This window comes from Rhipicephalus microplus, chromosome X, assembly GCF_043290135.1.
Source record: "Rhipicephalus microplus isolate Deutch F79 chromosome X, USDA_Rmic, whole genome shotgun sequence".
In the NCBI taxonomy this organism is placed as follows: domain Eukaryota; kingdom Metazoa; phylum Arthropoda; class Arachnida; order Ixodida; family Ixodidae; genus Rhipicephalus; species Rhipicephalus microplus.
The window spans coordinates 130,252,196-130,260,460 of NC_134710.1; the positions used below are offsets into that span (position 1 = coordinate 130,252,196).

General features: G+C 41.3%; 1 protein-coding gene across 5 annotated transcripts in view; it reads right to left on the reverse strand.

Moving 5' to 3' along the window:
* The window catches only part of Su(dx) (WW domain containing E3 ubiquitin protein ligase suppressor of deltex), an 87,691-nt gene extending 81,190 nt beyond the window's left edge, over nt 1–6,501 (reverse strand). For 2 of the 5 annotated variants that reach the window (XM_037427746.2, XM_037427742.2), the window contains exons 1-2: nt 6,367–6,500; nt 2,044–2,134 (exon numbers count right to left, since the gene is read on the reverse strand). The gene's annotated coding sequence lies outside the window, so the exon portion shown is untranslated. Of the gene's footprint in view, nt 1–2,043; nt 2,135–5,676; nt 5,940–6,366 lie in introns of those variants that run through there. The other 3 variants (XM_037427743.2, XM_037427745.2, XM_037427744.2) reach the window with 3 other exon arrangements.
* Nucleotides 6,502–8,265: the final 1,764 nt, after the last annotated feature.

Sequence of the window (8,265 nt, forward strand, 5' to 3'; positions counted from 1 at the left end):
AAAATGCGATTCTATGACTGAAAAACATCCCCCCTTCCATTATCTTTAGAAGACAGCTGCCGCAACAAAAAAGTTTAGCCATTTGCAAACTACATCATGGCAAGCACAATCAAAGGAATAAATGCACTGAACTAAATTGCATGCTGGTCCACAATTTTTTAGCTGAAGTATTACATATTTAAAGACATTAATATTTATACCTCATTTAACAAATGAGGTATAAATTATGACGAACCATGTCATAATTCTCCATTTCGCGAAGTTCATTCTGGCGTTCCGCAAGGGTCCGTCTTAGGTCCCTTGTTGTTTCTCATTTATATTAATGACCTGTCATCAGTTGTATCATCAAAAATTCATCTATTTGCTGACGACTGTGTTATTTTTCGAGAAATTACTACCGATAATGACATTAATATATTGCAGTCTGACCTTAACGCTATATCTAACTGGTGTGATAAATGGCTAATGGACCTAAACATTAAAAAGTGTAAAATCATGCGTGTATCAAGAAGTTGCACTACTTCACCTATTTACTATCTTAATAACATTCCTTTGGATTCTGTTAACTCTTATAAGTATCTTGGAGTTCACATAACAACTAACCTCAACTGGACAACTCATATTGAATACATCATTATCAATGCTAACCGCATGCTTGGCTATTTACGACGTAACTTTTTTAACGCTCCACATGGTTTAAAACTGCTACTTTATAAAACACTAATACGCTCTAAACTAGAATATGCTACAACCGTGTGGGACCCTACCTATAATAACCTGGTAACTTCCCTTGAACTTGTTCAGAATAACTCCGTTCGTTTTATATTGTCCAATTATAACAGAACCGCTAGCATTTCAACCATGAAAACTTCACTTGCACTTCCTTCCTTAGCATCTCGCAGAAAAGTCTCCCGTCTAACTCTATTTCACAAGATCTACCATCATCCCATCTTGCATGCCCAACTACTACTTCGCCCACAGCACATTTCCCACCGCATTGACCACCATCACAAAGTAGGCATCCCTTCATGCAACACAAAAACTTTTTTCAATTCTTTTTTGCCTCGCACATCAAAGAAGTGGAACAGACTTCCCGGTGACATTGTTGCTATTACTGATAACAATTTGTTCCGTGATGCTTTAGCTAACATTGTGTAATAAGTTTTTTTTTTTTTGTGTTTTGTTGCAACAGCTAACATTGTATATTTAGGCTTGTTGTTGTATTACCTAACATGTATTATTATACAGCATATTAACAAACATTGTGCTCTTCCAAATTTATTTGTACGATTTAACCGTATTCACTGCTTTTTTTGTTAAATTCAATATTTTATTGTAAATAACCCACCCCCCTCTGTAATGCCTTTTGGCCCTGAGGGTAAAATAAATAAATAAATAAATAAATAAACAAGTTTCTTTTTTTAAAGAAAAGCATGCTTACACCCATTTATTATGTTCTTATAAAAACAACGAACCATTTAGAAACACCTGGGGAACCACGTAGTCTACTTGTACCTTGGGAAATATTGCACACCAAATAAAATGTGCAACTACTACATTCAGCATACACACCTGTCTTCAAGCCAAAAGGAGGAGTTTGTTTTGTGCCTTAATAGTGACGTCAGCCTACACATCAAGTCACAATACAAGTACATGTAGCTACTGCCTTGTCAATGTCTGAATTGCTAGGACTCATATAGTGCATAAGAGACAACTCTAAACAGCTTGTCTTCTATTTCATGAGCTTAGCGTGGGCAAATAGACAATCTTAAAATACGTGGGGTCTTACGTCTGAAAACCACGATATGATTGTGAGGAATGAGGTAGTGGAGGGAGAGCTCAGAAAATTTCAACCATCTGGTATTCTTTCATGAGCACTGACATAGACCAGTATATGGGCCTCTACCATTTACCTACCATCGAAATGCGACTGTCGAGGCCGGGATCGAACCCTCGACCTTCAAATCAGCAGCTATACACTGCAACCACTACACCATCGCGTCAGACAAAACACACAATAGAAATCTGAAAAGTACCACTTGCCTAAACTCCGTCAGTAAAGCAGGAGTATTGCCAAAGGGAATTGAGCACAGCTGTAGTTCATACTGGCCAGCAAGCTAGAAAGGGGCAAAAACTGCATGAAGGAAAATAATAAACATATGCACTATTTCATAAAACACATTTCAATGAATATATAAGCTCTGCTTTTACTCCGTTAGTTTACATAGTATTGACAAAAAAGAAATACTTATGCCAGTGTTCATGTACATATACATACACGAAGAGTGAAAATTTTAGAAGTGGTGGGGGAGTACACATTTCTATGGCAGAGCTTGAATGAACAGGCTTGGAGAAAGAAGAACATGGAATGGCCTCACTACAATATAGGACACTCCTCTTTTCAATCGCCTTAACCCCTCAAGTGCTTTGGCCGAGCAGAGGTCATCCCAGCGGAATAGGTACTCCCCTGTAGTGTTCAGAACAAGAAGCACTCGTCTAAAGCTAAGACTGCAAGTCATCTACTAGATTGCAGCACTCACTCAACGATTTAGTTTTCTCCTGGACCAGGAGCACGGTTTTTTATAGATGGCATGCGATGGGTGTGACCCATGCATGGCTGTCCGACAACACAAAAAAGAAGATTTTCATTATCTTTTTGAGTGATGGTGAATCTGATACAGATGTTAGTCTTGTGCCCAGAAGTGAAGATCGCGTTGACGAATCGAAATCATTCCTGCATAGGGGAGCGCAGATTTGCTTGGGAAAAGTATACATTACAGAAAGGATGCTCAAAAATTGGCGCGTGTTCTTTTCCCGAGCAAAACTCCGCTCCCCAAAGCAAGAATGATGTCAAAACAACTATCCCAAAGCTCCTCTGATGACAATGATGACAGCTCAAAGCGAACATCGCAAGTGTTTGCCAGTAAAGCCACTTTAGTCAATGTTTTGAAATTTTTCACGCATTCCCAAAGCTTCCAGAAAGAAATAGCGCAAGAGGTCTCAGCCTACACAAGTCAAAACAAAAAAAAAAAGTTTGCGACTGCTTTTTCATATGGTTTTATTTTTATTAGCAGCAAGTCACTGCTTTTTTGTGTATCATTCCAAAATAAACACTATTGCATTGATTTGACCTAGTATGGAGGTACAAATATTTTTTCAACCTCAACTGCCTGCTCTTTAACATAATCAGATTCAAAATCAGTAATAAAAAAATGTTATTTTGGTTGGGAAATTTTCCAAAAAATAAAGTGCTTAAAGGGGTACTGAAACAATTTTGGCCTAGCGTTTTTTTTTGCTGCAGTGCGTTCCTGAAGGCCTGTTAGTCATAACACGACACACTGTTTTCTACAGCACGTGACAGATAATTACCAACCAGTGTCTGTTTCGGTTTCAAAAACAACAAACCACCAAGTGCAACTATCACCATTAAGCGGGTGCAACGCTCGATCATGTTAGCACACAACAGTGACGTACTTCTGCGTGGTTCGCACCAAGAAGTTTTTTTGAACAGGACAGCAACGCAATAAAAAACATAACTTTCAACTTGTGCGCCGTGGCCACGGACTCTCGAACAGCTGCTGAGTAATAGCCTGCTGGAACAAACGCGACCAAAGAAAGAAGGCAGCTATGATGTCGTCATAACTTGCTTAAGCGTGGTCACGTGCATAAGTAAAGGGTCCCCAAGGGTCCCCTTTGAGGTTGTCAATAGCAGAATGGAGTTGATCGCTCACGCTAACTTTAAAATTAATTTAAAATACCTTCTAAGCTATATTTGCTGTTGATATTTTTGTAGACGATCTACGCATATTCACGGGAATCAATCCCACAGGCTATATCGGTCAAGAAATTTTGTGTCGGTACCCTTTAAGTGGTTAAAATTCTCTCTAGGTGTAAGGTGGTAGGTCACATTTAGAATATATTGCCCACCATGACCATGGTTTCTGCTAAACCATAATAAGCAGCTGCATTGATACACATGTATTGTTTGAAATTCACAGGCTCTTGCAATTGCCAGAAATAGCATGCTTATTGTAGTTGGAAATACTGCTTCACACTATAAAAAATAATGGAGCATTTCCGCCACACAAGTTCAATTGTCATCTACCTAGCACACTTTCCTTGCATTATTACCATGGTCCCAAGACTTCACAGTCACAAATGCCATGCTGCTATCAGGGTGACATAGCATTCATTGATAGGAAATTGGCAAAAGATGGGGTTTTAATGACGTTAATGCGAGCAAGCCAGATGATTATAGTCGTGCGGCAGAAATACACCCAAAAACTCTCTTTTTTCTTGGAAGTTGGAACGCAGACAAGCACTGTTATACACACTATACAAGCACTCTTATCACTATACCCTCATATTGGAGAAGTATAAGGTGCAATTGAAGAATAAAAATTGCAGATTTTACAGCCAAAAACTTGGTTTACATGACAGCACTAGCTTAACTATCTTTTGAGCTGCTCTATGCAACAGGAATTAGCTTTACAAGTTTCTACAAAAAATAAAAAAACAAAGCCCTTATGGAGACAGAAAAATTTCATGGAAAAAAGCGACCATACGATGATACACATGCTGATACATGATGCTATGCATGTCAGTAATAAAAACACTCACATAAAGACAAATATTAATTTATGAAGATCTAAGTTTTTGGAAGGGTGCAGCAATACATGTTCTGTCCTTTATGCATAACAGAATGTGAAGGCTAGGCTCTCAAGTGATTTGACAACACTGTCGCTAAATTACAATATTAATTCACCTATGTAGCTACAGAAGCAGCTGCATGTCAGTGTGTGATATATGTAGATATATATAAATAAATAAGAAATTTACAGAAGAGTCACAGACACTAATATATAGTACATGGGAAACTGTTGTGAAGCAGAACATCAGTGTTGCAGTCTGCACATGCATGTGCAGATGTATTTGCACACATGCAAGCACATTTTGGGAGGGGTTTTGAAACCTGAACCTTTTCTCAGGCTATGCACTGTTTGACAAAAACAATAAAAGCCGAGTACTTCACCAATTCCAGATGTATTATTTCAGCAGAGGAATCGCTATATTTCTGAAGTAATGCATGATGTTGGGCTAGTTGGCTAATTGATTTTGACAACATGTTTAAACAGCGCGAAAAAGACAACTCGTTAGACACACAGAAGACGCACCCACGAAGCGCAGTGTGTGCGTGTTCTATGTGCCTAACGTTTTGTCTTCTTCGAGCAGTTTAATCAGTCTATATTTTACTGTTACATCTTACTGGTTTAAGTACGTTTACTGTTTCCCTCCTATAAATAAAATCTGCCTAGATCACACGTCACTCTTCGCTTATTGACACCCATAAGCATTTACCAGTGAAAAATGAATAACAGTAGTTTGGTTTCACATCAAATAACCAGAACCCCCAATTCCACATGCATAAAAGTATAGAAAAGGAAACCGTTACACGTATAACGGTTTCCTTTTCACAACTTGCATAGTTTGAACAAATACGACCTTATTCGGCACAGAGATCACACAACTGAAATTGACCAAGCTACATACGTAAACTTATGAAAGCGGCTATGATGCTGAAGCGTCGCGATTACGATGGAGCGAGAAATGTCATGCCCACCACGAATCTTGATCGGTCGGCGAGAATTTCATGAAGGATGTTTGCAGATAACGTACCCGTGCGAGTCAGCTGCTCATCGCGGTGGTGACAGGCGTTGAAACTTTTATAACTACGGCAACAAGACAGCATCTGGCGCTTCACTGGGTGCAATAACTAACCAAATATTCACGACCAGTATAGCAAAGTGTCCAAGCAGTCGTGTCGATTCGGCCTAAAAGATGAAAAATCGAGAAATCTAAGCAGATTATCCTGACATCGTTTAGGCCTAATCTGGCCGCAATGCCAGCAGCTACGAAAGTGTTGGGCGCCGATTATGCGCAAGTGGTGCTACGGGCGCGCCAAGATCGCCACCGTTGGCCCTAGGTGAAAGGTTGAACGCTTAGCTGTTCAGCTCACTAGCTTTTACGCTTCAAGGCGGAAACACAACGGTGCTACGCGGCCTCCCTGAAGCGTCCCTTCCCTTCCTTCCAATCGGCTCGAATAAAAAAAACAATCGCGAACACTTCTGCTACGCGATACTGACCGTTCCTGATTTACCGTTCCTTCGCGTGGGATCTCGAAAAAAAATTCTAAATCCAAAACACGTACAACCTGCAAGTTATTTTACACCCACTGCCGTCGATACTATATAAAATTAAAAAAAGCTGCAAATATATCGCCAAAGTGTAACCTTGGATTCCGCAGAATGAGAAGACTGAGCGAAACGCCGATCAGAAGCGAAAACCGCAACTTGACCGTCATCTTACCTTGCATCATCGGGCAATTCAAAAACATGGGCCTAAACGGTGCGGTCGAGTTCCGAACCATTTAAATTCTGAACAAATGGTCACATCATCGCACTCCCTTCGTAAGACGATAAGAACCCACCATTTGTTATCACGTGATTATTCTCGACTTCCTGTTCTGAGAAAACATCTCGCGAAATCTCGTATTGTGCGTTGTTGTCTGCAAAATGGCTGCAATCACGGTAGTTGTAATGCGGCCAATGCCACTTGCAGCGTTCTACGTTGTTGCGTTAACTGGCACCGTTGTTTTGTTGCTTTGCCTTTTATTTCACTGACAACTTCGGCCAGTGAGTGAAAACGTTGAAAATAAAACACCGAAAGGTCTGTTTACAATGCTAAGCTGTATCTGTAGTTGAGTAGACCAAGCTGCAACTGCTCGTTCGGGCAATTCAGCATATTTCCGTTCGGTAGTGTTGAGCGCGTTAATCATAACTACGACACTTTTAGCGCTTGCCAAGAGGCGAAGTAATGTGTGCTCATAGATGCAAAGGCGACCGGTAGTAGCTCGTGTGCTACGCTTTGGCTTTCATGCTCTATGTCGTGACCCGGCGACTCATCCTTGCCTCTTATCAACGATCCAGTAACGTCTCACATCAACGCCTCCTAAGGCGTTGCCAAGGAGGTTATAGCTTTAGTATAACCTCCTTGGGCGTTGCTCATATTAACTAGACTTATTCAATCATATGATTTGCCAAACTCCCCGTAGGCTATATGTATCGAAATCCGAACACGTCATTCGCGACTTCGGATTGTCGCGCCATGTGTTGATCATGACACCCACTATTGAACGCATTAATTGTGTGGCAGCGTGTCCTTCGTGTCCTTGTCTCTGTGTCGTCGTTTTGTTCACGCGCTATAACTATCGGTGTTAATTTTTGTGTTTTGTTTTGTTGTTACCAGCAGGTGACGCGAACGTTTTCAAATGCGTGTCCGGATTTCGGAACACTCGGCCAATGCCCTGACTATGCTTATTCTAGGGACCATATCTTGACGCAAAGAGGAAGTTTTTCCTTCCTCCATGCAGGGAAGCTTGCAGCCATAGAGTTTCTCATTTTGAGAAACTTATGCTTGCAGCAAGATAAAACTTGAGGAGCGATTGAAAGAAATGGGAGAGGAGCGTTGGGCTAGGAAGGTTTTCAGCTATTTGTACGTGAGGAATGTCGATACAAAATGGAGGGAGCGAACCAGAAAATTGACGGGTAAATACTTTGAAAATAGCAGGGGGCCAAACCAAAAAGAACTATCGGTTAAGAATAAGGTGAAGAAAACGGAAACCGACATGTGGCGAGTTGGCATGGTTAAGTCCGCACTAGAGATCTATCGAACTTTTAAGCAGGAAAAGATATATGATAATACTAGGGGTAGTTTTCTACTGTTTGAGGTCAGGACGGGGGTATTGCTACTGAATGACTGTGGCACAGCACCGAGGGGAAGCTGTGCACGCGGATCCCAGGGGCAAACCCGTTATGCGCGGGCTTAGCCGCGAGCACCCAAACACACATCCTCAGCTAGCGCCGCGGGGTCCTTCCAGCGAGTCGCGAGCGGGCATCTCATCTGTACAAGGAAGCCGCCCTCCAGCTCGTTTGTGCGGAGGCCAAAAACGATGAGTCATAAAAGAAACGGTTGCAGAGTGCTGCCATTCTGGCGTTCGCTAATGGCCCTCGGTTCGTCTCCGCGCAGAAAAAAAAAAAAAAAAAAAAGGACTGGCCGCCGAGGGCGCGAAGAGAGAAGTGATTGGGAGAAATGAAGGAGGAGCGTTGGTGTCCAGGAAGGTGTTCAGCTACTTGTACATGAGGAATGTAGATACAAAATGGAGGAAGCGAACCAGAAAATTGACTGGTAAATACTCAGAAAACAGCA